Raw genomic sequence first — 25224 nt, 5'->3', positions numbered from 1 at the left:
TCGTATTCTTTCAACTGTCTGGACGCATATGCCACTATCCTGCCATGTTGCATCAATACACAGCCAAGTCCCTTCAAGGACACATCACTGTAAATGACATAACCCTCACCCCTAACGGGATGATCAGTACTGGTGTTGTAACTAACCTCTGCTTCAATTCCTGAAAACTCTGCTCATAGTTATCATCCCATTCAAATTTGGCATTTTTCCCAATCAATCGTGTCAGAGGCCCTAATAGAGCTGAGAACCCCTCAACAAAATGACAATAATAACTAGCTAATTCCAAGAAACTCCTGATCTCCTGAACGTTCCTCAGTCTAGCCGAATTCACTACCACCTCAATCTTACTAAGATCCACATAAATTTCGTCTCCTGAGATAACATGCCCCAAAAACATAACTTTCTCGAGCCATAAGTCACATTTGCTGAACTTTGCATACAACTTCTTTTCCTTGAGCATCTGCAAAACCTACCTCAAATGTATCTCGTGCTCCTCATAGCTCCTCGAATAGACCAGTACATCATCAATAAAAATAACAATAAACTGATCTAAACATGGATGAAAAATCTTATTTATCAAATCCATAAATATCGCAGGAGCATTCATTAGACCAAATGGCATAACAAGGAATTTGTAATGCCCATACCTGGTCTTGAAAGCCGTTTTCAATACATCTTCTGCCCCTACCTTTACTTGATGGTAGCCTAACCTGAGGTCGATCTTAGAATATGCTTGTGTACCCTCCAGTTGGTCAAACAAATCATCTATACGGGGTAGAGGATACTTGTTCTTGATTGTCACTTTATTAATCTCCTTATAATCTATACATATCCTCATAGACCCATCCTTCTTCACAAATAGTACTGGAGCTCCCCACAGAGATACACTAGGTCGTATGAAGCCCTTATCAAGTAAATCCTGCAACTGATCTTTTAATTTTTCCAACTCTATCGGTGCCATTCGATATGGTGCTTTAGATATCGGCGCTGTACCTAGAAGTAGATCAATTGGAAAATATACCTCTCGATCAGGTGGCAAAAAATTCATCTGGGAACACATCAGTAAACTCCTTTACTATTAGCGTGCTGGTGAGCTTCACTTCATTCCCTGCGGTTTCCTTCATGAAGGCCACAAATCCCTGACAACCACTCATAAGTAGCCTCCTCGCCTGAACAGCTGAGACCATTTGAGGTAGAGACTGCACTCGTGACCCTATAAATCTGAATTCTGGTCTCCCTGGAGGTCTGAATATCACTTCTCTCGTACGACAATTTATAATGGCAGAATTAGCTGCTAGCCAATCCATGTTGAAGATGATATCAAACCTATGCCTATCCAGCACTACCAACTCAACAGATAAAATTCTCCCCTAAACATCAACTGGACAACTACGAAACATCCTACTACATCTCATCGCTGACCTGGTCGGTGTAGCCACTAATAATTCAATATCTAGTGCTTGTGTTTCAGCACCACATAATTTAACACACCCCATAGATACAAACGAGTGTGTGACCCCTGAGTCAAAGAGTGTAGTAACTATAAATGAAAACATATTAATCATACCTATCACCATGTCGCCGGCGGCCTCAGTGTCACCCGGTGTCAGAGCAAAGACCTTAGCTGGAGCCATATTCCTTTGCTGGCCTCCACGTGGTGCCTGGTAGCCTTCTCAAGTAGATCTAGGAGTAGGAGTAGCACCAATCTGAGCCTGACAATCCCTCATCGTATGCCTTGGCTCCCCACACCAGTAGCAGACACCTCGCCCAACACGACACTCCCCCAGACATCTTTTCTCGCAAGATGAGCAAGCTGGAGATGGCTGTACACCCTAAAAATAGAGATTCCTGATCTCCTGCCTCTGGTCTCTATAGCAGCCACCTCTATTCCACAAACCACGGCTGACTCCCTGTTGGGAACAAAAAGGTGTGGATCTCTTCTTTTGTCTCTACTCCTCAGACTTCATTCGCTCCCCAATCTCTGCTATAGTGGCCTTATCCACCAATTCAGTAAAATCTTGTAACTTAAGTATCGACACTTGCTTATGTATTTCTCTTCTCAGGCCTCTTTCAAACTGCCGTACCTTTTTCATCTCATTTAGTATTTTGTACGGGGCGAAGCGAGATACTTCGATGAACTTCACTGCGTATTACTGTATGGTCTACTATCCCTGTTTCAAATTCAGGAACTCTTCAATCTTAACTTCCCTAGACGAGGTTGGAAAATAACCGTTGAAGAATGTCTCCTTAAACTGATCCCATGTCATCTCCACAGGCATTGTCCTCTACTGCTCTAAGAGTTTCACCGCCGTCCACCATCTCTTGGCCTCTCTAGTCAATCTGTAGGTAGCAAATAGCACCCTCTGCTCCTCTGAATACTGTAGCACCGTAAATATTTTCTCTATCTCCTACACCTAGGTTTCAGCGACTATAGGATCTGTTCCTCTTGAGAAAGCCGGAGGATTCATCTTAATGAATTTCTCTATCGAGCTTCCATGTCTTGCATACGAACCACCCAGCTCCCAGGAATTCCTAGCAATCTTAGCCATGACTTGTTGTGCCACACTACGCAAAACTGCATATGAATCTCCACCCGCAGCGCTTGAGGGTCCAGCACCCTCATTCCCACTAGCTTGGGCACTACTACCACTAGGGTCCATCCTGAAAAAAACAAATAACTTAACTTAGAACCCCTTCACTATACATATCATCCAACTTATATAATATGTTCTCCTAATTAATTCATAACTCCTGATCTTAATTCAAGGTTCAATCTTGCAACCTAGATACCCAACCTGACGATAGTTTACCATGACTTTCCTGAAAACATCACCCTAGGAAAATCACACAAACCACCACGGAAGTCCTTCATCTAGACTACAAAACCAAACCTCAAATTCCCTTATCCTATACTCTGGTATTATTACTGCTACATTCTAGAGTCTATAGAACCTAGTATCCTAGGCTCTGATACCAAACTATAATGACTTACTTAGATATTCATATAATAAAAGAAGAATAAATAAAATAGTCAACCTAAACCCGTGCGTGATGGTGACTCCTGTCATACGCAATGGAACCTAGGCAGCAGTAAATATAAATCACAAACTTATAACCATAAAATACATAATATCAGAGTCAAGCATATCTCAAAATATTGTGTTTATATACAATCTCCCAAAAATGCAAAAACATCTCTAGGATCCCATATCCAAAACTTATGATCCTAGTTCAACTTACCCTCCTAGCAGGGTAACTCAATAAACTCAATGGCGGCCACGCTTCGCCGGTCTTTCTGGGTTTCCTGAAAATCATTTAATGCTCAAGGGTGAGACACCTCTCAGTAAGGGAAAATAAACCAAATACAGTTGTGTGACAACATGAACATTTAATGCAATTATACATATATATTATATTTCATATATCTGTAAACATTTATCATAACATACTTAATCATCATATACCTTTGTATTTTCTAATAAACCATATCATTCATAAAATGTTTGTTATAGTTGATAATACTGAAAACATACCCAGGGTGAATAACTAGTTGGTGTCATGTATTACCTCCCATGACGGGTTGTGCAGCTCGAAGGCAGGACCCGACAATGGCTGACTGACCATTGCTGAGTCAAAAATGTCTGTAAGTACGATGGACCCACTAGACCCTGGTTCAGAATGCCGCGTGGACGTCTACAACTCTACACTAAAAGCTATATCGACTATCCATCTCCCACCCCCTCGTGGGGTGGTTAGCATCAATCTGAACATAGATATCTGATCTATATAGCTACAATACCGTGCTTCTGGAACTAAACTAAATTAACATCCAGATTTTGATAACATATAATACATGATAATATGGCGTTTAACATAAAGGAATTGATAGCTTTTTCTATAATTTCATAAATACGGCCTCGCGCCGATCATTTCGTAAATATGGCCTCTCGCCAAACATTTCATACAAACGGCCTTGCGCTGAACATTTTGTAAATACCATTCTCAATAAATAAATCAATTATCATGTATTTTCAAAATCATAATGTACTGTATTATTTCATAATTCCTAAAACACATGCTTTACTCGTAAAATTGCTATAGCATAATACTTGTCACGTAAAATAACGTTCATGCACACAATGCTAAGTAAAATCATACATTTCATTCTAAAATTTCATTTCCTGTATAACAGCAGTATTTTCCAAAATATGCATTTTCTTAATAATATTGAAATATATCACATGCTTTCCTGAAAATTAATTTGCTGATAAATAATACTAATTTACATGGAAAATTAACTACTTTAGTTTATTCCCTTACCTGACACTAAGAAAAAAAAGCCCCTAAAAACACTCGTCCTGCACCCGTAAGGTTCCCCGTTCAACACCTTGAAAACCATATATCTTAGAACAAAATATTACTATTTCTAAGTTTACAACATTTCCTACAACTGCTGGAAAGTCAAATTTCAATAAAAAAGTGCCTTACCCTGAATCTGGGATGAAATCCAATTTTGTCCCACCGACGATATGCTCTGACAAACTTAGGGAGAACTTCCCCAGGAGTATTGTGGTGGCCTCAGATCGTCGATCTGGCAGCTAATGAGGCCGAAATCGAAGAGAGAGAGATGAGGGAGAGACCGTAGAAAGAGGAGAGAGAGAGAGAGAGAGAGAGAGAGAGAGAGAGAGAGAGAGAGAGAGAGAGAGAGAGAGAGTTTCTGTGAATTTTCTGTGTAAAAATATGAGTTTTAGCTATTGATAGACCTAGATTTGTTGATGAGACACGTTACCTCGTCAATGAGTCTTGTAGAAATTTCGTTGACAAAACTGCACCCTCGTCGATGAATTTCAAACTTCCAAAAATCATCTCTCAGTATCTTCTCGTCGACAAAACTTGTCTTCATCAACAAGGCCCTCTTGTACCCTTGTTAACGAATCCCCTTTGTTCATCGACGAGGACCTAATAAATTTTCTTGGGTCATTACATCCCAAAGTGCAATGTCATTGACGAACGCGAAGCGTTCATCGACCAAGTTGGCTGCCTCCTTCTGTTACTGTTTCCATTTCCCTCCATCTTTATTTAAATACCATTATTATATAGGTCATTACAAACTGTGGGCTGTGTTATGGCTATGAGATGAGGGACTGGTTTGGGTGGCTGGTTCGGAGGTGGTAATAGTGAGGTGAGGGAGCTATGGTATGGCTGTGAGTGGTCAGTTGTCGAAGCTATATGGAGAGGAGTGGAGATTGTTACTGGGCTAGTACGTGAGAAAGAAGAAGAGTGGCTATGAGAGAGTGGGAGGAGGCAAGGAGACAGGAGGGTAGTGTGCGCATAGTGACACTCTATGGGTGATGGGGTGAACAATGTATCGTGGGTGAGTGAATAGTGGGTGAGTGTGTGCTTGAGTGTGTTTAACTAATTTATTTAATACAATTGTAAAAACTAAGAAAATGCCAAATGAATGGAGGAAAAACACTTTAATACTTATATAAAAAAATAAAGAAGATATTCAAAATTATAATAACTATCGTGGAATTAAACTTATAAGTCATACAATGAAACTATGGGAAAGGGTAGTTGAACAAAGATTAAGGTTAGAAACGAAGATCTCAGAAAATCAATTTGGTTTTATGCACGGGAGATCTACCACGAAAGCTATTTATCTTTTAAGAATATTAATGGAAAAGTTTAGGGAAAAGAAGAGGGACTTGCATGTGATATTTATTAACCTTGAGAAAGCATATGATAGGATACCTAGGGAAGTTTTATGGTGGATTTTAGAAAAAAAGGGTGTATGTTGTAGGTATACCAATGTCATTAAGGATATGTACGATGAAATAATGACTAGTGTAAGGACTATAAATGGAGAAACTAGAGAATTTCCAATTGCCATAGGTGTACATCAAGGATCTGCTTTGAGTCCTTATTTTTTTGCTTTAGTGATGGACCAATTGACTAAGAGTATTCAAAAAGAGGTTCCATGGTGTATGTTGTTTGCAGATGATATTGTATTAATTGACGAAACTAGGGACGGAGTAGAGGTTGAGTTAGAATTATGGAGAGAAGCTTTGGAATCCAGAGGCTTTAGGATAACTTGCAATAAAATAGAATATATGAATTGTAATTTTAGTAATGATAGGAAGAATATGGGAGACAAAGTTAAACTTGATGATGAAGAAATAAATAGCACATATAGATTTCGATACATTGGATCTATTATGCAAGCTGAAGGAGAAATTGAAGATGATGTAATGCATAGAGTTAAAGCAGGTTGGTTAAAATTGAGAAGTGCTTCAAGTGTGCTATGTGATCGTAGAATACCCATAAAATTGAAAGAAAAGTTTTATAGGACTGTTATAAGACCAGCTATGCTATATGGTTCGGAATGTTGGGCGACGAAGAAACATAATATCCAAAAAGTAAAAGTTGCCGAGATGAGAATGCTTAGATGGATGAGTGGTATAACATTGAAAGATAAATTAAAGAATGAACATATTCATGGTAAGTTAGGTGTAGCTCCTATAGAAGATAAGATAAGGGAGGGATGATTCAGATGGCATGGACAATTGCAACGTAGGCCTTATAGTGCACCTGTGAGGAAGAGTGACTTAGTTACTATGGGGGGCAGTAGAAGGGGTAGGGGTAGACCTAAAATAACCTGGGAGGAGATAGTAAGGATTTAATATCCTTGAATCTATCAAAAGAAATAGTCCATGATCGCATAAATTGGCGGAAAAGGATTCATATAGCTGACCCCACTTAGTGGGACTAAGGCTTGGTTTTGTTGTCGTCATTGTTGTTCTTTTTGTCTTTTGCTTGCCTAGGGCATGTACCCCTGGGCAAAATGGGATGCACCCAATAAGGTTGCACAAATTTTTTTTTCTATGAAAACATATACTCCTATAGTCTTATATATATTATTATGTTTACTTTTTCTTTTTTTTTTCTTTTGTGTTTTTATTTTGTTGTAATAACAATTATTGGCCGAACAAGGTCTTTCAATCAGTTTTGGTGATAACAAGCAAAGGACAATTTAACTTGGAAAGGTTGAGTTTTTGTGTTTTAGGAAATAAAGATCAATTATGGATCAAGTGAAGATCAAGTATGGATCAAGTGTGGGTTATCAAGTAAGTTAAACTAACAAATGATCCAAAGAGAAACTAATGTATTTGCAGATAAAGCTAGCTTAAGCAAATATTCAAAGAACTTCAAGAGTAAAGAATGAAAAAGATCTTAAGCATGTCATATAAAGTCTAGGAAACATATTGTAAGTATTTCAAAGCTACTAAGGCATTTGTAGATAAAGCTAGCTCAAATAAATATTCAAAGAACTTCAAGAGCAAAGAATGAGAAAGATCTCAAGCATGACATATAAAGTCTTAGGAAACATATTGTAAGTATTTCAAAACTAAATATCGTTTGAAATATGTTTTGAAGCTTTTCCAAGAGATTTTGAGGACCTAAAGATCTATTTAGGATTATTGAAACAAGTCTTGTAAAAATCAGAATAAGAGAGCAAATCATTTTTAATGGAAAATATTTAAAAAAAAAAAAAACATTTTTTTTGTCTGCTCAGATGACTGAACTTTTAAGTTCAGATGACTGAAGTGGTAACTTTAGATGGCTGAACTTCATGTTTAAATGTTTGAAGAATTACTTCAGACATCTGAAGAATAAGCTCAGACGTCTGAAGATTTTATAGGACAAAACTGAAACAGGCAGTAGCTGTTCAGACGTCCGAGCTCGACACTTCAGACATTTGAACTCGATACTTCAGATGTCTGAACCCACTCTTCAATCATCTAACCCTGTGTCTAGATCATTTATTAAATGGTTTCAGGAACTTCAGATGACTAAACTCGACTCTTTAGTCATCTGAACACTGTTCAACGGACAAATTTTTAAAATCTAATATTTTATAAAATAGTTGTTTTGAGCTCCAAATTTTCTAACAACTTGGGAAACACTCTAAGGAAACTCTTGCAATAAGGAAACTTGTTTGAAAGTCTATAAGTACATGGTTTTTGTAAATCAAAATACACCAAGAATTGAAAATCTCTCATAAGCTCTCTTGCTCTCAAAGTCTCAACTTGATCAATCTCTTACAAGCTGAAAGTGCTGTAATTCTGATAATCTAGTTCATCAATTCCTGAAGTTAGATTACTGATTTATTTTCTGGAGAAAAGGAATTTGGTGAAATCCTTGTTGATCTTCAAAAGTGTATTTCTTTCTTGATATTTATCTTTTGAAGTACATAGTTTCAATTCGTACTAACCTGCTCTTTGTGTGAGCATCTCTTGTACACCAACTTCTTGTTATTTCTCTTGTAGATTTTAGACGATTTCAGGCTATTGGATCGTTGACCAAACAAGGGTATATTGTTTGGAGAAGGCGGGCTCTAGCCTTGGCCAAGGAGTGATTGTAAATAGGCATTGTTCCACCCGGTAACGGAAATGCTATAGTGGAATCCTTCGGTATTTTGCCAAGGACGAGGGTGTAGGCTGTGTTGAAACCGAACCTCGTAAAAACATTGTGTCTTTCTCTCTTCTTTACTTCCCATTTTCTGTACAAGCTATTGTTGTGTGATTTAAAGTGCAGGTTGTAGGTTCTAAAGTGAGAAATAAACAAAGACTCTTGATATTTAGAAAGTACGTTTTGATTAACCGTTTGCGAAAACCCAAAAGGGAGTATGTTGGTTAATCTGCGAAAATCTTGATCAAGAGAAGCGCATACGAAGAGGTTATCTAAAGAAGGTTGTGAGCATCTATAGGGAAATTGATGAAAGTACTCAAATTCTTGCTTGAGTGGTTGAATTGTTTAAAGTTTAATTGATTGGCTTGTAAATTTAAATTTCAGTATTTTTAAGTGTGATTATTAGTTATTTATTGTGTTTTTTTTGGTGTCATAAGCAAAGCTTAAAAAAAATATATATTAAAATTAAAAAGAATCCAATTCACCCCCTCTTGGGAAGCTATTCCAAATTTCAACAACAACAACAACAATAATAATAATAATAGCCCCTTTTTTTTTGTATTTTTATTCCTTTTTGTATTTTTATCGTCGAATCTCATCCTTTTAAAATTTAATTTTTCGAAAATAGAAGGACCCGGACTCCATTTTTTCTAAAATGCCCAGAACTCAGTTAACACGTACCGGGACTCAACAAAATAATGGGGCTCATTTAACACATACTGGGACTTGGTAAAAATTCCAGGACTCGGTAAAAACAAGAAGCTTATTGAAAACTTACCGGGACTTGGTTTAAACTACTAGGACTTGACTTAAGACATCGGGACTCAACTTAAAACACTAGGACTTGATTTAGAAAACCGGGACTCAATCAAGTTTCTCAAAAAGGGTCCTCCAATTTTCAGGGCTTAAAGTCAGCTTTTCTTGTGCCAGGTCTTCTTAGGGAGGCTTGGTTAAAATTGGGGTGTCAACAGTTATCCCTTTTTGTAGGCTTCGTTACTTCAATGTAAAAGTAGGAACTCTCATACTTTATTTGTAGCAACAAGCATGCAAAGATAAAAGATACCTGTTTTAACCAGGCCAGGCCTTCAGATCAAGGTGTAGGGTCCTGAATCTTATGGCTACTTGAGTACTCAGGTATAGGGTCCCGAGTCTTTGAAAAATAGCTGCTCTACTAGGGATGATCGATCGGGTGCAAGATCCTGAGATCTTTTGGAAGACGAGTATTCAGATGCAGGGTCCTGAATCTTTAAAAAATGGTTGCTCTACTGGGGATGATCGATTGGGTGGAAGATCCTGAGATCCTTTGGAAGATGAGTATTTAGGTGCAGGGTCCTGAATCCTAAAAAAATGGTTACTTCACTGGGGGTGATCAATCGGGTGTAGGGTCCCGAGATGGATAAAAATTGTACTAGGCATGGGGACCCTGGTACCATAGGAAATGTGCATGACTTGCACCAAGGGTAGGCCCGAGTACCATAGTATTAGTGCATGACTCGTACCGGGTAAACCCAAGTACCATAGTAAATGATAACTTGTACCAAGGTGAACTCGAGTACCATAGTAAATGTTGACTCGTACTGCGGTGAACCCGAGTACCATGATAAATGATGACTCATACCAAGGATGAACCCGAGTACTATAGTAAATGATGACTCGTACCGGGGTGAACCCGAATACCATAGTAAATGATGACTCGTACTGGGGGTGAGCCCGAGTACCATAATAAATGATGACTCGTACCAGGGCAACCTGAATACCAGAGTAAATTGGGAAAACTCGTAACGTGATGAACATGAGTACCATAGTAAATGATGACTCGTACCGGGGGTGAACCCAAGTACCATAGTAAATGATGACTCATACTGAGATGAACCTGAGTACCCTAGCAAATGATGACTTGTAGTGGGATGAACTCGAGTACCATAGTAAATAATGACTCGTATTGAGACGAACCCGAGTACCATAGTAAATGATGACTCGTACCGGGGGTGAACTTGAGTACCATAGTAAATGATGACTCGTACAGGGATGAAACCGAGTACCATAGCAAATGATGACTCGTACCGGGACGAACCTGAGTACCATAGTAAATGATGACTCGTACTGGGATGAACCCGAGTACCATAGTAAATGATGACTCATACCGGGATGAACCCGAGTACTATAGTAAATGATGACTTGTACTAGGATGAACCTGAGTACTATAGCAAATGATGACTCATACTGGGATGAACCTGAGTACCATAGTAAATGATGACTCGTATCGGGATGAACTCGAATACCATAGTAAATGATGACTTATACCCGAGTACCATAGTAAATTGGAAAAACTCATACTGAGCATGGAGACCTGAGTACCATAGCAAATGGGGAAAACTCGTATCGGGCATGGTGACCCTCGTACCACAGTAAATGAGGAAAATTCTAGAAAAAAAATCATCTAAATGTTGGAGACATATTTTGGTTTTCAAAGACCTGTGCCCTAGTCTCTACTAAGTATGTGCATGATTCATACTGGGTTCGTTAACCTGAGTACCATAGTATTTGTGCATGACTCGTATTGGGTGTATTGACCCGAGTACCATAGCATCTGTGTATGACTCGTACTGGGTATGTAGGCCCTGGTACCATAGAAAATGAGGAAATTTCTAGAAAAAATCATCTGAGTGTTGGAGACATATTTTGGGGGTTCAAAGATCTGTGCCCCTCTCTCAAAGTGGTTATTCTGTATCTGGGATCGGCTGCCCCAATTTCAAAGGATGTCATTCAGTGCCTGGGGTCAGCTGCTCCGATTTCAAAGGATGTCATTCTATGCCTGGGGTTGGCTGCCCTAGTTTCAAAGCATGTCATTTTGTGCCTAGGGTCAGCTGCCCCAGTTTCAAAGAATATCATTCTGTGTCTGGGGTCAATTACCCCAATTTCAAAGGATGTCATTCTGTGCCTAAGGTCAATTGTTGACCTTATAGGTCACGCCCGATTTTGATTATGACAAATACTCATTATATCTAATGAGTGTTTGAGATTGTGTGCAGGAACCTAAACTGTTAGATCAAGATGCACATAGACAAAGTGAAGATTGAAGACCAAATCACTTCATAATTGTAATATATAATTCATCTGTGTAATTGGTTTGTAATAGTAATTAGGACTTTACCTGTAATAATCATCACACATTTCACATGCATGGTCTAATAGGTAAGCGCAAACTAAAATTGAATCATAACTAAAATTGGACCTAGAAAAGACCTTAGGACACTCACCTTTGCACTTGTATGTTTTAGGCACTTTAATAAGGTGATTGTGTATTGAAACAAGACCGAAATGCACAAGTTATGCACTTTCGGTGGACCAACCTATACAGGTCATTTTGCTCACCATCGACCAAATCCGGTCTAGGTCAACCGGTTGACCAAACCCCTAAAACTTATTTTGCGTTGGCCAACCGAACCACCTGGTAGTCAATAGTTTGACTTCTTGGTTGATCGAAAGACTTTTGAACTACACCAACATGGTCGACCGAGTTCCCACGTGTGGGAACCCAGTGGTCTGGTTGACCGACTATTTAGTTCATTTTCACCCTAGTCAACCGAACCACACTATTTAGAAAAATCGCCGTTCCTGGTTGACCGACCCTGAAGTTCAAAATTGGCCCGGTCGACTGAGCCATATGAACTTCGGTTGACCGAAAGTCTTCTGGTCGACTGGTGCTCTCGGGTTACCCTGTATTTTTTGTCGTGGTTAAATATTTTTAATAGGGTTAATTTGCTAGAACATTATTAATCTTTTCTAATTATACCAGCCTTGTCCCCAACAGTCATAATTCATGGGGTGTCTACAAATACCCCTTCAATTGGGAAAATTAGTAAGAAAGAATAGCAAAACAAATTGAAAATTCTCTCTTAAGCCAAATACTCTCTACTACTCATACTCTCACTCAAATCACTCAAATTTACCTTCTTCAAGTTCCTAAATCTTCTATAAGTGTCTTGAGTGATAGTGTTTGCTCTTATATTTGTGTGTGATTGAATCAATTTTCAACGAGAGCTAAACCTAAGTATTCTTAGGGGTTTTTTTCTAATAAGCCCATCCTAAGAAGACTTGCATCTAGCTTCTGAGTATTGCATTTGTATTGCAATATCTTAGGAAGCTAGTATTTGTTTTTGGGTTGCAAAACGTTTTCAAAAACATACTCAAATATCTTGTGTGATTTATGTGAAAAGATATTTGTGTTTGTGATATTAATCTTTGTAGCAATATTTATTCAATTACATATCATTTGTTGAATACAAAGATTACATATCTTTTGCAAACCAAGCATATGCAATATTTACATGATTGATATATTCCGCTCTTTGGAATTTTGAAACTTTTGTGATATCTTTGTCTTAGCACCTTGATTGAGAATATCCTAAAATACAAAGATTGCTTGTTGACACTTTCACGTACTCACTACTTAGATAGCAAATATATTTGAGAGTTGAAATATTAGACCACATTGAACTTACATATTAAATCACTTGTGGTGTATGTGATTGAGTGCATTTGGGTACATATTTGCCTTACACGAAGGCACAATCACTGTACCGTTATTATTTTATTGTAAAATTTGAGTGTTTCCAGGCGTGGCCTGAGGGGGCTGCAATTCAGTCCGGTAAGGATTGTTGTAAAGGTTAAGGTCAGTCCTGTGCTAATTGACTTGATCTGTTTAGGTGCCACTCCACCCGTTTAAGTGAGCAAGTTATAGTGGTAATCCTTGTGCTTGTTAGCCAAGGCGGGGACATAGGCAATTGGCCGAACCTCGATAACATTTATATGTGTCACTCTTATTTTACTACTTTTTGGTGCATGTATGTTTGATTAAATTGCATTATTTACATTCTGGTAAACATTTACATTACTTGCACTAGATTGACCATAGGGTTGTGAATATACTGGTGTTAAGAGATTGACCTAGGGCATAAATTTTAAAAATACCAATTCACCCCCCTTTTGGGATCACAGTAAAGCTAACATCAATTGTCCCAGTTTCAAAGGATGTCTTCTATGCCTAGGGTCAATTGCCCCAGTTTCAAAGGATGCCATTGTGGGCCTGGGGTTGGCTTTTCCAATTTCAGACATTAGCAAGACAAGAATAACTCAGTCCAGGATACAAGAGGATTATTCAATAGCCTATTCAACCGGACTAGTATAAATGAATGGTGCTTTATTGCTATATGTATGCATGTTACTACCTGTGATGCTAGAATGTAGGGATATATACATGTTGCATGAGATGATGTGAATGCAGTTTGTATTTTTCTTTTTATGTAATGCATGAACTTTCTTCTTCCAATGTACCGGTAATTGACAATCCCAACCCTGATCTTGGCCACTTTTAAATTCAAATCCAATATGAGGGTCCTTGAATTGGTTCATTAGAAATTCAATCGGTCATTTTCCCTAGCTATATTTCGTTGAATTTGGCCAAACTTTCAACTTTTTCTTTGATGTGCAGCCTTCAAAACTGGCTATTGTGAAGCTCATCATGGAATTTTCCACAATTACATCTACAATTGCTCCTGTCCATATTTTCAAATTCTAACTCTGATGTAAATGTATCGGGACTGACTATGATGAAGCTCAACCCAGAATTTTCCCTAGTTACATGCATCTGTATCTTCTCATGGTCATATTTTGAAATTTCACTTGAGTAAGCAAATCTCTGAATTGGTTCCTAGAAAATTGACAGGCTTTACGGGATACTTCTTTGACTATCCAATCATCTTTTGGAGCTTTTGAGGGATGAAAGGGGTTCTGAGGGTGAGTGATTATGGATTTTGGACATTGATTTGCAAAATCAAAAGATCATATGCATAAAATAGATATTTTTCCATGTTCATGCTATTTTGAAAGGGAAAATTTTATACTAGTATTCGAAAGTCATATGACATTGATGCTAATCTATCAAGCTGGATGACTAACTTTCTCCCTTTGTCGATTGCCCCAGTTTTGTAGAAGGAAACATTCCCCTTTCTGTATTTTGTTGGGAAACCATTGTCACTTTCTTGTTCTGGTTGTTGTCCATAGTTTAATGAAGTCTTACCTTTATTTTGATCTCGATATGGACTTTGGGACTCGAGACGAAACGTAGGCCTAAGGATACGGGTGCTTAGAAAAATAAGGAAACCAAGGCTCAAAATTCCCTTTCCCCAAATGATGTCTTCGGCCCCAGCTTGTGGTGAAGTATTTGTAAATTATTGGCCGAACTTGTCTTTTGAACAAGTTGCCTACGTACCCTTTTGGGGTCAGGTCATTACATAGTTCAGACTCAACATTAAGTCTAAAAATTCATTTGAGACAACAATGCGCACTAATCTGGTCAGGACTTTTATTTGGACCATAGTGTAAGCTTAGGGATAAAGGTCAAATAAGAAAAAGGTATGATAAGGCTCAAATTTTTCTGATGCTATCAAAGGTAATCTTTGGTTAAGGATCACATGTGATGTATGACCCCTGTCTTTCTTTCTTTCTTTTTCTTCTCTTTTCGTATCTTCTTCTTCCATCATCTTCTTATGGAGGAAACTTGGCTCTATTTTAGTTTGAACTCCATTTGGGACCAAATCCTTTTAAAATTGCCCCAATGTGGGGTGTGATCCTTTGACGGGTTAAATTAAGAATTGAATATTTTGAGCTCAAGGGGTTAGTAAGGGGCTTTCGGGTAGCAGAAAAATGGCCTGCTGTCATTTTAGAAATCTCGAACCCAGTTTAATTTTAAAAAATGACTTTTTAGAAGAAATGACTTGACATTTAGGCTCAAATGGTGTAACAAGTGATAAATCAGTGTTTGGTTCTTCTCATGGGAAAACTAGTCAACCAAGGATGACCATCTGTCATTTGATCAAAACAAAAGTGATGACTAATTATAAACTTATGGAACAAACAAGACCATTTCATGCTTTTTTTTTTTACGCGTGAATCCATAGGATGAGGAAAATTGTTTCATCTTCTTTATCCTTCCTCTCCTGACTTGAATTTTCAAAAGTTAACATCATTTTCTAGCTCATGAATACTGGTATTGTTGTTCTTCCTATTCCCGCATGAAACATAAGCAAACAAAATATTGCGATTGAACTCATGATGCAAATGATATACGAAAATGCATAACTTCATTTCATTGATAGGAACGAAATTCTCTAAGATAGAAATGTTACAGGATTACAAAGAGGAAACGAAAATGAAAATAAAGAAGACAAAAACACCATATAAAGTGGACAAGATAGTCAAAATTCTGCCAATTTGTATTTCTGCTCTGGCAGCAAAAAGGTAATTCATTTAGGCCACATCTGATATATTTCTCTACTGTCCTTGGCTCCCAAACCTTCTCACAACATGTTAACCACTTCCTTCCCCATGATTGGGTAGAGGATCATTCTAAATTTTAGACTATTTATCATCAAAATGCAACTACCCTGCATCCCTCAGTGTTTGTACTTTGTGTTTGAATGCCCAGCAGTGCTCAACGGTGTGCCTAGGAGCACTGGCATGTTACGCGCACCGGGCATCTAGGTCGTACCAATACGGGAAAGGTGGTAAGATAGGAGTCTCTAAAATGGTTGAAACCATGTTTTGTTCCTTCAATTGAGAGAATAAGTTGGAATAAGTCATAAGAATGGGGTCTATCTTCTTGACAGACTTCTGGGCCCCCCTTTCCTATGTTCAGTTAATTGATTGTGAGGGCATAGGCTCATGAGGAACCATTTGAGGCCTCATGCCTGCGTGTGCCATCTGATTAACAGTGGGTTCGAAAACAAAATTTTTCTTAGGCCACTAATTCTTGCCTCCCTGATGACAACGCCTATGAATCATTTGTGCTTCTTCATCCATTTCTTGTTTGATTCAATATCGGTGCTATTACTTTCGACCTGACCTACCTTAATGTCAGCATCTATCCTTCTTCCGGATGCCATGATGTCCATGAAATTGTGGGGAGTTGCTCCCAAAAGGTTCCTACAAAAAGGGTATTTTAGTGTACTTACGAACAACGTGATGGCTTCCCGGTCATCTACAGGGGGGTCTACTTGAACAGCCGCATCTCTTCATCTGTAGGCGTATTCTCTAAAGAACTTTGTGGGCTTCTTCTCCATTTCTAATAAGGCCATCCGATCTGTCGCCATCTCCATAACATGAATATATTGAGCTACAAAAGCATTGGCTAGATTTCCCCATGTGCGGATTCGCGCCCTATCCTAGTGGATATACCATCTGGCTACTGTACTGGCTTGACTGCTCTCGAAGTAGTGCATCATCAGTTTTTTGTCATCGAAGTAGGCCGCTATTGCTTGACAATACAATCGGAGATGAGTTTGTGGACACCGGGCCCCATCTAATTTTTCAAAGTTCAGAACCTTGAATTTTGGTCGTAGGACCACCTTTGATACTAGGTAGAGGTCCGCCGGATTAATAGAACCAAATGAATTATATCCTTCAATGGCTCTAAATCGTTCTTCAAGCACGTCACAACGGTGTTCAGTTGTGATTTTGCTTGCCCCCATATTTGTCATTGTTATTGAGGATACTCCAACTATTGAGATTCTTGGCATTGATGCGGTAGGAATGAATGAAACGCTATTCGGAAGAGGGTTTTCTAAGGTGATTAGAGGTTATGCCGATGTTTGCCCGTGGATCGGGGTGAACCTTAGAGGATAAGCGGGGTTTGAATCCTCCTCATCATCTTGTACTTGTACAACTTTACCCTTACCCATTAGTAGGTCCTGGATTTTACTCATCTTATTATTCAACTCTTCTCGCCCTTGTTCTATGCCCAGGACCTTGCCTTCTAATTGCTCTGCCATTATCTTTGCTTTATTTCTAGTGTTGTAAGGGTGGGTAGAGGTGGGCTCAATGTTGAAATTTTGGATTTTGATTTGGCTTGATTTTACAGGAAGTTGGAATGTGATTGCCGGCCTATTAGAGAAGAACATGCATGCATGTATGCAACCTAATTAATCATTTGGCCAATGTCCCGAGAAAAACCTCATCTATTAATGATCGCGGAGATGATCCATTTTCCCTTGGTAGGGTACTTTAGGAGATAAAATTTGACTTTTTCAAAAATGAATTAGGCTCTTTTTGACATATCGACCAAGTGATATGGATGCGTAAGTGGATGCAGCACGTACAACACAACAACATTTTCTAGACATATGTACGACAGACATAGATTACCACCTATGGAGAAGGATGTGGCTTTTGTCCTGACCTTGGGGGAGGTATATACAAGATTATCCGAGGCTTTATCCTAGGTGAAGGATTCAAGATACAATATGTGTGGTTAGGCTCTAATCCCTACTAAAAAAGGTCCCGAGATTGAAACTCCATCCTCCCTCACAGAGGTTCGGACAAAGCTTACACTGAGCAGAGCGATTCGTGGGTCCCCATAAGCTCTGTCACATAGGGACTAACATTATTACACTCCTTTCTAATCCTAGTAGGGAAAGCCTGGATATAGAGCTGTGAAAGTGTGTGAATCTTAAACCTGATCCTTTACCCATACATCCATTGATTCAATATTTACAATTAAACACATGCTTTATTCAATCAAATCATGTAAACAAGGAATCACATACTTTTTATCAACCATGGCGACAAGATATTCACAAGTAAACGGATGCTTAATCAAGGTGTTCTCAGTTAATCGCATGCTCAATTGATAAAGTTATCAAGATCAAAGCCAAGCCTTTACTTATTTACCTATACTTACCATAGTTATTCGCTAGGTACCTACAAACAAATAAACGTATGAACAATATATACAAAACGGGGAAGGAGCAATCAAGAAGGCTTATTATATTTGAATTTCGAGATAGTCTTCAATTAATTATTGGTTCGACTCTCAAGCTTCCCCAGTGGAGTCGCCAAGCTATCGTGACATCCCTGACCCGCTAAATACTGCATGGGTGCAGTTGCGAACTAGGAAAAATGGTGAATTTTGAAAAGAATATTTTTGTGGAAAAATAAGGTGTAATGGAGTCGCCACTAACCTTTGAAGTGTGGTTAGAACACTTGATTACTACCCAATTAAGGGTAGAGTCAATCTGTGTTGCTAAAGTCAGGATCGGGAGCACAGTTACATGAGGGGAAGGTATTAACACCCCTTACACGTCCGTTCTTACGAACAGTACCAGACCAATAAAAAATTATCCCCTAAACTAAACTTAATAAGCCTTTGAAATGACTACTTTCCAAAAATAAAAAAATAATGAAAATACTATATAGGTATTCCCTCAGAACCAGGCCATATCGCACTCCGAAGAGTTTATGCCTCCATTTGAAATCATTGGGATTGGAAAATCAAAAAAATAAGGTACAAAATACGCTTCCGTGATGTTTGAAATTTGTAGGATTTGTCTAAGTATGGAAATAATATTTCGGGAAGTTTTCAGACTCCTTCGGGATGACACAAATCTCAGGACCTCAAAAATATATTTTTTTATGGTTTTCCTAAGACTTTTCTGGATTTTTGTGATTTTTTCAAGTGCAAAGACAATTTAGAATTTTTTGATTTTTGTGATTTTTCAATATTTTTCCCGAAGTGATTTAAATAACAAAAAGGGAATTAAGGCAAAATTCGTGGAAATTGAAAAAAAAGTGGAAAATAAAATGGATGGCTAAACCGGTTTCATACCGATTTAAAGGACCCAAACCGGCTTGGGAATGAACCGATTAAAGGGGGTCGACCAATTTTGGGCACGGTCAAGGCCATCAAGCCAACACACGATGATTTTCGTGAGAGTGACAAGGTGCCAGGAATAGTCTTCATGTTCAAAAACATTTTTTCTAATTTTTATCTTTTCTATTTTTTTTGTAATTTTCCATATCTCCCTAATCTTAAATATAGAAAAGATAATTAAAAATAATGAAAGTCAAGTCGATTTTTTTTTTTAATAGAATTTTCTCCTATTTTATGATTTTTCATATTTTTTTTTTATAAATATACTATAATGTACAATATAAGTAATACTACATAAATGGTAAATATACAATCCAAATTAAAATACTAACGTAACAAATATAAAATATAAGTAAAATCCTAATATACTAAGTATATAATATTGTTAAAATACTAAGATACTTAATATACAATATGACCAAGATTTTCACATACTAAATATATACTACTAGGATGCTAAACATATCATATAATTAAAATCCTAACTTGCTATATATATATATATATATATATATATATATATTACTAATTTACTAAATATGCAATATAATTAACATTTTAATATACTAAATACCTAATTGCTAAAATACTAAGTTACTAAATATGCAATATAACTAATATTCTAAAATATTGAATACATATATAAGTAAAGTTCTAAGGTACTATACATAATATAATTAAAATATTAACCTACCAAAATCCTAACGTGCTATATAATATGATTAAAATTTTAATAGGCTAACAATATGATACAACTATAATTAAATATGAACATCGGATATAAAAAATAATTGCCTACGATATAGATATTAATCAATAAATACGACAAAACCCAAACATAATCATTTAATATGCAATAATAATGAGAATCCTATGACAATAATATTGATTATTTAATACATTCAATAAGTACAATGAAACTTTAATCTCAAATATTAAAACAAATTTGAAAGATTCTACAATAATATTAATTATTTGACATATACAATAAAAACCTAAACATATTAATAAAAAAAAACCTATAGTATGCATATCAGTCTTTTAACAATAAAATAAACATGAATATCAAATTTTCAAGTGAAAAAAAATATAAATAGATACATCTTATGAGTAAAAATTAACAATGCTTATGATAACAGAGGGCATGCATGAGTGGGTGTGTGTGTACGTGCATGCATGTAGTGTTTGGTGTGTTTTCTAGGTGTGTGTGTGTGTATGAGTATTTGTTTGAGTGCGCGTTGTGTGTGTGTGTGTGTGTGCGCGCGCGCGCTTGAGTGTGTGTTCTGTGCGTGTGTAGTGTGTGTGCGTTAGTGTGCAGGAAACTCACAGCAGGGGGGTGATGCCGGACGAAGACCCGCCGCCGGAGTCTGGGGAACTGAGACCCAAGAGCTGTCAGACGAAGACCTACTCCAGACAACGACGATGGCGCCTATTCCAGCCCCTCTCTCCGGCGACGAAAATGACTCACTCTTTTCTCTACGTTCGATGCTGCTGAAGACGATGACTCGCACAACTGGGTAGGGGATGGGGTTGACGGTTGCTGGATCTTTGAGAGAGGTCGAGTGAGGTGGTGGATAGCTAACTTGTTGCGGTGAGGATTCTTCGGAGATGATGATGATGGTGGTGCGGTGACGTGAAGGTAGTTGGAGAGGTGTCATGGCCATGAGAGGCTGGTGAAGCTGGATGTCGTGGCGCGAGGGTGTCTGAGAGAGAGGTGACGATGGCTATGGCAGTGGGTGGCTGAAGCTATGGAGGTTAGCTAGATATGGTGAGGAAGGAGAGTGGGGTCTGGAGGTGCTCACGGTCGGTTGTGTGTGGCTGTGCAGGAGGATACAACTATGAGGTGGCGAACTGTGGGCTGTGTTATGGGCGTGAGGTGAGGGACTGGTTTGGGTGGCTGGTTCGGAGTGGTAACAGTGAGGTGAGGGAGTTGTGGTATGAGCGTGAGTGGTCGGTTGCCGGAGCTATGTGGAGAGGAGTGGAGATGGTTGCTGGGCTGGTACGTGAGGAAGAAGGAGAGTGGCTGCGAGAGAGTGGGAGGGGGCAAGGAGACAAGAGGGCAGTGTGTGTATAGTGACACTGTGTGTGTGATGGGGGTGAACAGTGCATCGTGGGTGTGTGAACAGTGGTGGTCTACCCCCCTCCTTTGATAGACCCCTTCTTTTTGTCTTTTGCTTGCCTAGGGCATGTATCCCCGGGCAAAATGGGATGCACCCATTGGGAAGGTTGCACAATTTTTTTTTTTTTTTAATGAAAACATATACCCCTATAGTCTTATATATATTATTTTTATTTTTGTTTTTTTTTCTTTTGTGTTTTTGTTTTGTTGTAATAATAATAATAATAATGATGCTAATAATAATAATAATAATAATAATAATAATAATAATAAAAATAAAATAATAATAATAATAATATAGCCCCTTTTTGTATTTTTATTCCTTTTTGTATTATTTTTTGTATTTTTACATCCTCCATTTTTTCTAAAATGGCCAGAACTCCGTTAAAATGTATCGGGACTCTGTAAAAATAACAGGGCTCATTTAACACATATCAGGGCTCGGTAAAAATGCCCAAACTTTGTAAAAACACGAAGCTCATTGAAAACATACCAGGACTCGATTTAAAATATCGGAACTCGATTTAAGATGCCAGGACTCGATTTAAAATATCGGGACTTGACTTAAGACGCTGAGACTCAACTTAAAACACTAGGACTCGATTTAGAAAATTGGGACTCAATCTGGTTTCTCAAAAAGGGTCCTCCAATTTGCGGGGCTCAAAGTAAGCTTTTATTGTGGCGGGTCTTCTTGGGGAGGCCTAGTTAAAATTGGGGTGTCGACAGCAGGTACTGGATCTAGCTACCTCCAAAATCTAGCATACATGCATGCAACATATCCTCTAATATATGAATAGTCCTCTCAGTTTGTCCATCGGTTTGAGGATGAAGGCCGTGCTAAAGGCCAACTGGGATCCCAAAGCTCTTTGCAAGTTTTTCCAAAATTGAAACGTGAAATGTGGATCCTGGTAAAAAACGATAGACACAGGCACTCCATGTAGTCTGACTATTTCTTGTACATAAACTCCACCAATCGACCCATAGAGTAGTTAACTCTCATGGGAAGAAAATGGGTAGTCTTCACCAGTCTATCAACAACCACCCAGATGGCATCTTATCCATGTTGTGCCAAAGGTAACCCCGATACGAAGTCCATAACAATATGTTCCTGCTTCCAATCAAGAATGTGGAGTGGTTGCAATGGCCCTGTCGGTCTCTAATGCTCAGCCTTCACCTACTGGCATATCAAACACTACCTTACATATTTAGCAATCTCTCTTTTCATATTGTTCCACCAAAAGAATGACCTCAAATCCCTGTACATTTTCATACTCCTTGGATGTACTGTATACAGGGAATAATGCACCTCTTTCAGAATGATTCGTTTAATCTCAGCATCTGTAGGCACACAAAGTTTGATATGGAACCTCAAAGTTCTGTCATCTGAAATACTAAACTCTGCTCCCTGACCGCTCTGTACCTTATCCATAATCTTCATTAACTCCACATTTTTTACTCGAGCATCTTTGATCCTTTACAGCAATGTGGGCTGCACCTCCAGATTAGTGATGAATAATTGATGATTACCCTCTACAAGCTCCACCCCGAGTCTTTCTAAATCCATTTTGATCTGATGTGCAATTACCATAGCTGATACATATGCGCTCCCTGATTTACGACTCAACGCATCAGCTACCACATTAGCCTTCCCTTTGTGACAACTGATGGTGCAATCATAATCTTTAATCAACTCGAGCCACCTCCTCTATCTTATATTCAATTCCTTTTGTATGAAGAAGTACTTTAAACTTTTATGATTTGAAAATATTTTGCACCTCCCACCATACAAATAATGTCTCCAGATCTTCAATGCGTATACCATTGCAGCCAATTCTAAATCATGTGTAGGATAATTCTTTTCATATTCTTTCAATTGTCTGGAGGCATATGTAGCTACTCTCCCCTACTGCATTAGAACACATCTGAGCCTTTTCAGAGACGCATCACTGTAAATTACATATTTATCATCTCTTGATGGAATAGACAATACTGGTGCATTAACGAGCCACTGCTTCAATTCCTGGAAACTTTGATCACATTCATCATTCCATTAAAACCTAGCATTCTTCCTAATTAGTCGTGTTAGAGGCCGTGATAGCCTAGAGAATCTCTTTACGAACAGGCGATAATACCCCGCTAGTCCCAAAAAGCTTCTAATCTCTTGAACATTCCTCGGTCTCGCCCAATTTACCATTGCCTCTATTTTGCTGGAATCTATAAAAATTTCTATTCCCTTATATTACATGTCCAAGGAATGCAACTTTTTCTAACCATATTTCACACTTTGTTGATTTGGCATACAACTTCCTTTCTCTGAATATCTGAAGTACCAGCTTTAAGTGTGTCTCATGCTAATTGAAACTCCTCGAATAGACCAGTATATCATCAATAAAAACCACTACGAATTGGTTTAAGTACTAATGGAAAACTCTATTCATCAGGTCCGTGAATATAGCAGGAGCATTCGTCAATCTAAATGGCATGACCAGAAACTCATAATGGCGATACCGAGTTTGGAATGCTATCTTAGAGATATCCTCTATCTTAACATTCACTTGATGATATTCAGAGCATAGATTAATCTTAGAATAAACCCATATACCTTGAAGTTGATCAAACAAGTCATCTATACGGGGAAGAGGATACTTATTCTTAACAATTACTTTATTTATTTCTCTTTAATCTATACACATCCTCATAGTCCCGTCTTTCTTCTTTATGAACAGAACTAGCACTCCCTAGGGTGATACACTGGGTCTGATAAAACCTTTATCTAGTAAGTCTTGCAATTGATCTTTTAACTCTCTCAATTCTACTGGAGCCATTTTGTAGGGAGCTTTAGAAATTGGTGCCATCTTTGGAAGTAACTCAATGGAAAAGCCAATCTCACGGTCGAGAAGCAATTTGGGTAGCTCCTCTAGAAAAATATTTGAAAATTCTCACACCACTGGAAAATCAGTAAGCTTCAATTCTTTCTCTAGCACTTCCTTTACACATGTTATATACCCCTAACATTCATCCAGGAGTAGCCTCCTAGCTTGAATGGCTGGCACTAGTTGTGGTGATGAATGCACACGCAGCCCCACAAATCTGAACTCTTGCTCTCAAGGAGGTTTAAATATCACCTCTTTCTAATGACAGTTGATGTTGGCATAATTAGCAGATAACCAATCCATTCCCAATATCATATAAAATCCATACATTTCTAACATTATTAGGTCAGCTGGTAATACTCTCCTTTGAATATTTACTGGATAGCCTCTAATTACCTTTCGACACCTCACTACTGATCCTGTAGGTGTAGCAACTATTAATTCGGTGTCTAAAAATCTATGTTTCTACCCCATATAACTTGACATACTCTAGAGACAGACGAGTGTGTGACCCCTGAATCAAATAAAGCAATAGCTTTAATTGAAAGCGTATTAAATGTACTTGTCACCACATCGCCAGCCACCTCAGCATCTCCTAGTGTCAGTGTGTAGACCCGCACCTACGTGGTATTCTTTTGCTGACCACAATGGTCTTGGAGCAGGAACATTATTTCGTGGTGCATGACAATCTCATGTTAGGTGTCCCAGTTCACCACATCAGTAGCAGACATTTCTCCTTGCTCTACACTCTCCCATGTGTCTCTTACTGCAATTGGGACAAACAGAATAAGTTTGCTCACTTTGCATCTCTTGGCTCCCTGTCTCCTACCTATGTCCTCTGTTGTATCCACCTCTCCTCCATAGGCCTTGACTAGAGCCTGCCTAAGATCTAGGAGGTGTGGGTCTCTTCCTTTGGCCTTGTATCTCAGCACCCCTCTGCCTGCTCGCTTCAGCCACGACGGCCCTATCTACCAAGTTTGCAAAATCCTAAGCTTTCAACAACTCCACTTGTTCATAAACTTCTTGCCTCAGACCTTTATCAAATTTCCTTG

This window comes from Malania oleifera, chromosome 4 (genome assembly GCF_029873635.1).
Source record: "Malania oleifera isolate guangnan ecotype guangnan chromosome 4, ASM2987363v1, whole genome shotgun sequence".
NCBI classification, from domain to species: Eukaryota; Viridiplantae; Streptophyta; class Magnoliopsida; order Santalales; family Ximeniaceae; genus Malania; species Malania oleifera.
The sequence above is the reverse complement of the archived record's forward strand: the minus strand, read 5'-3'. Positions refer to the sequence as shown.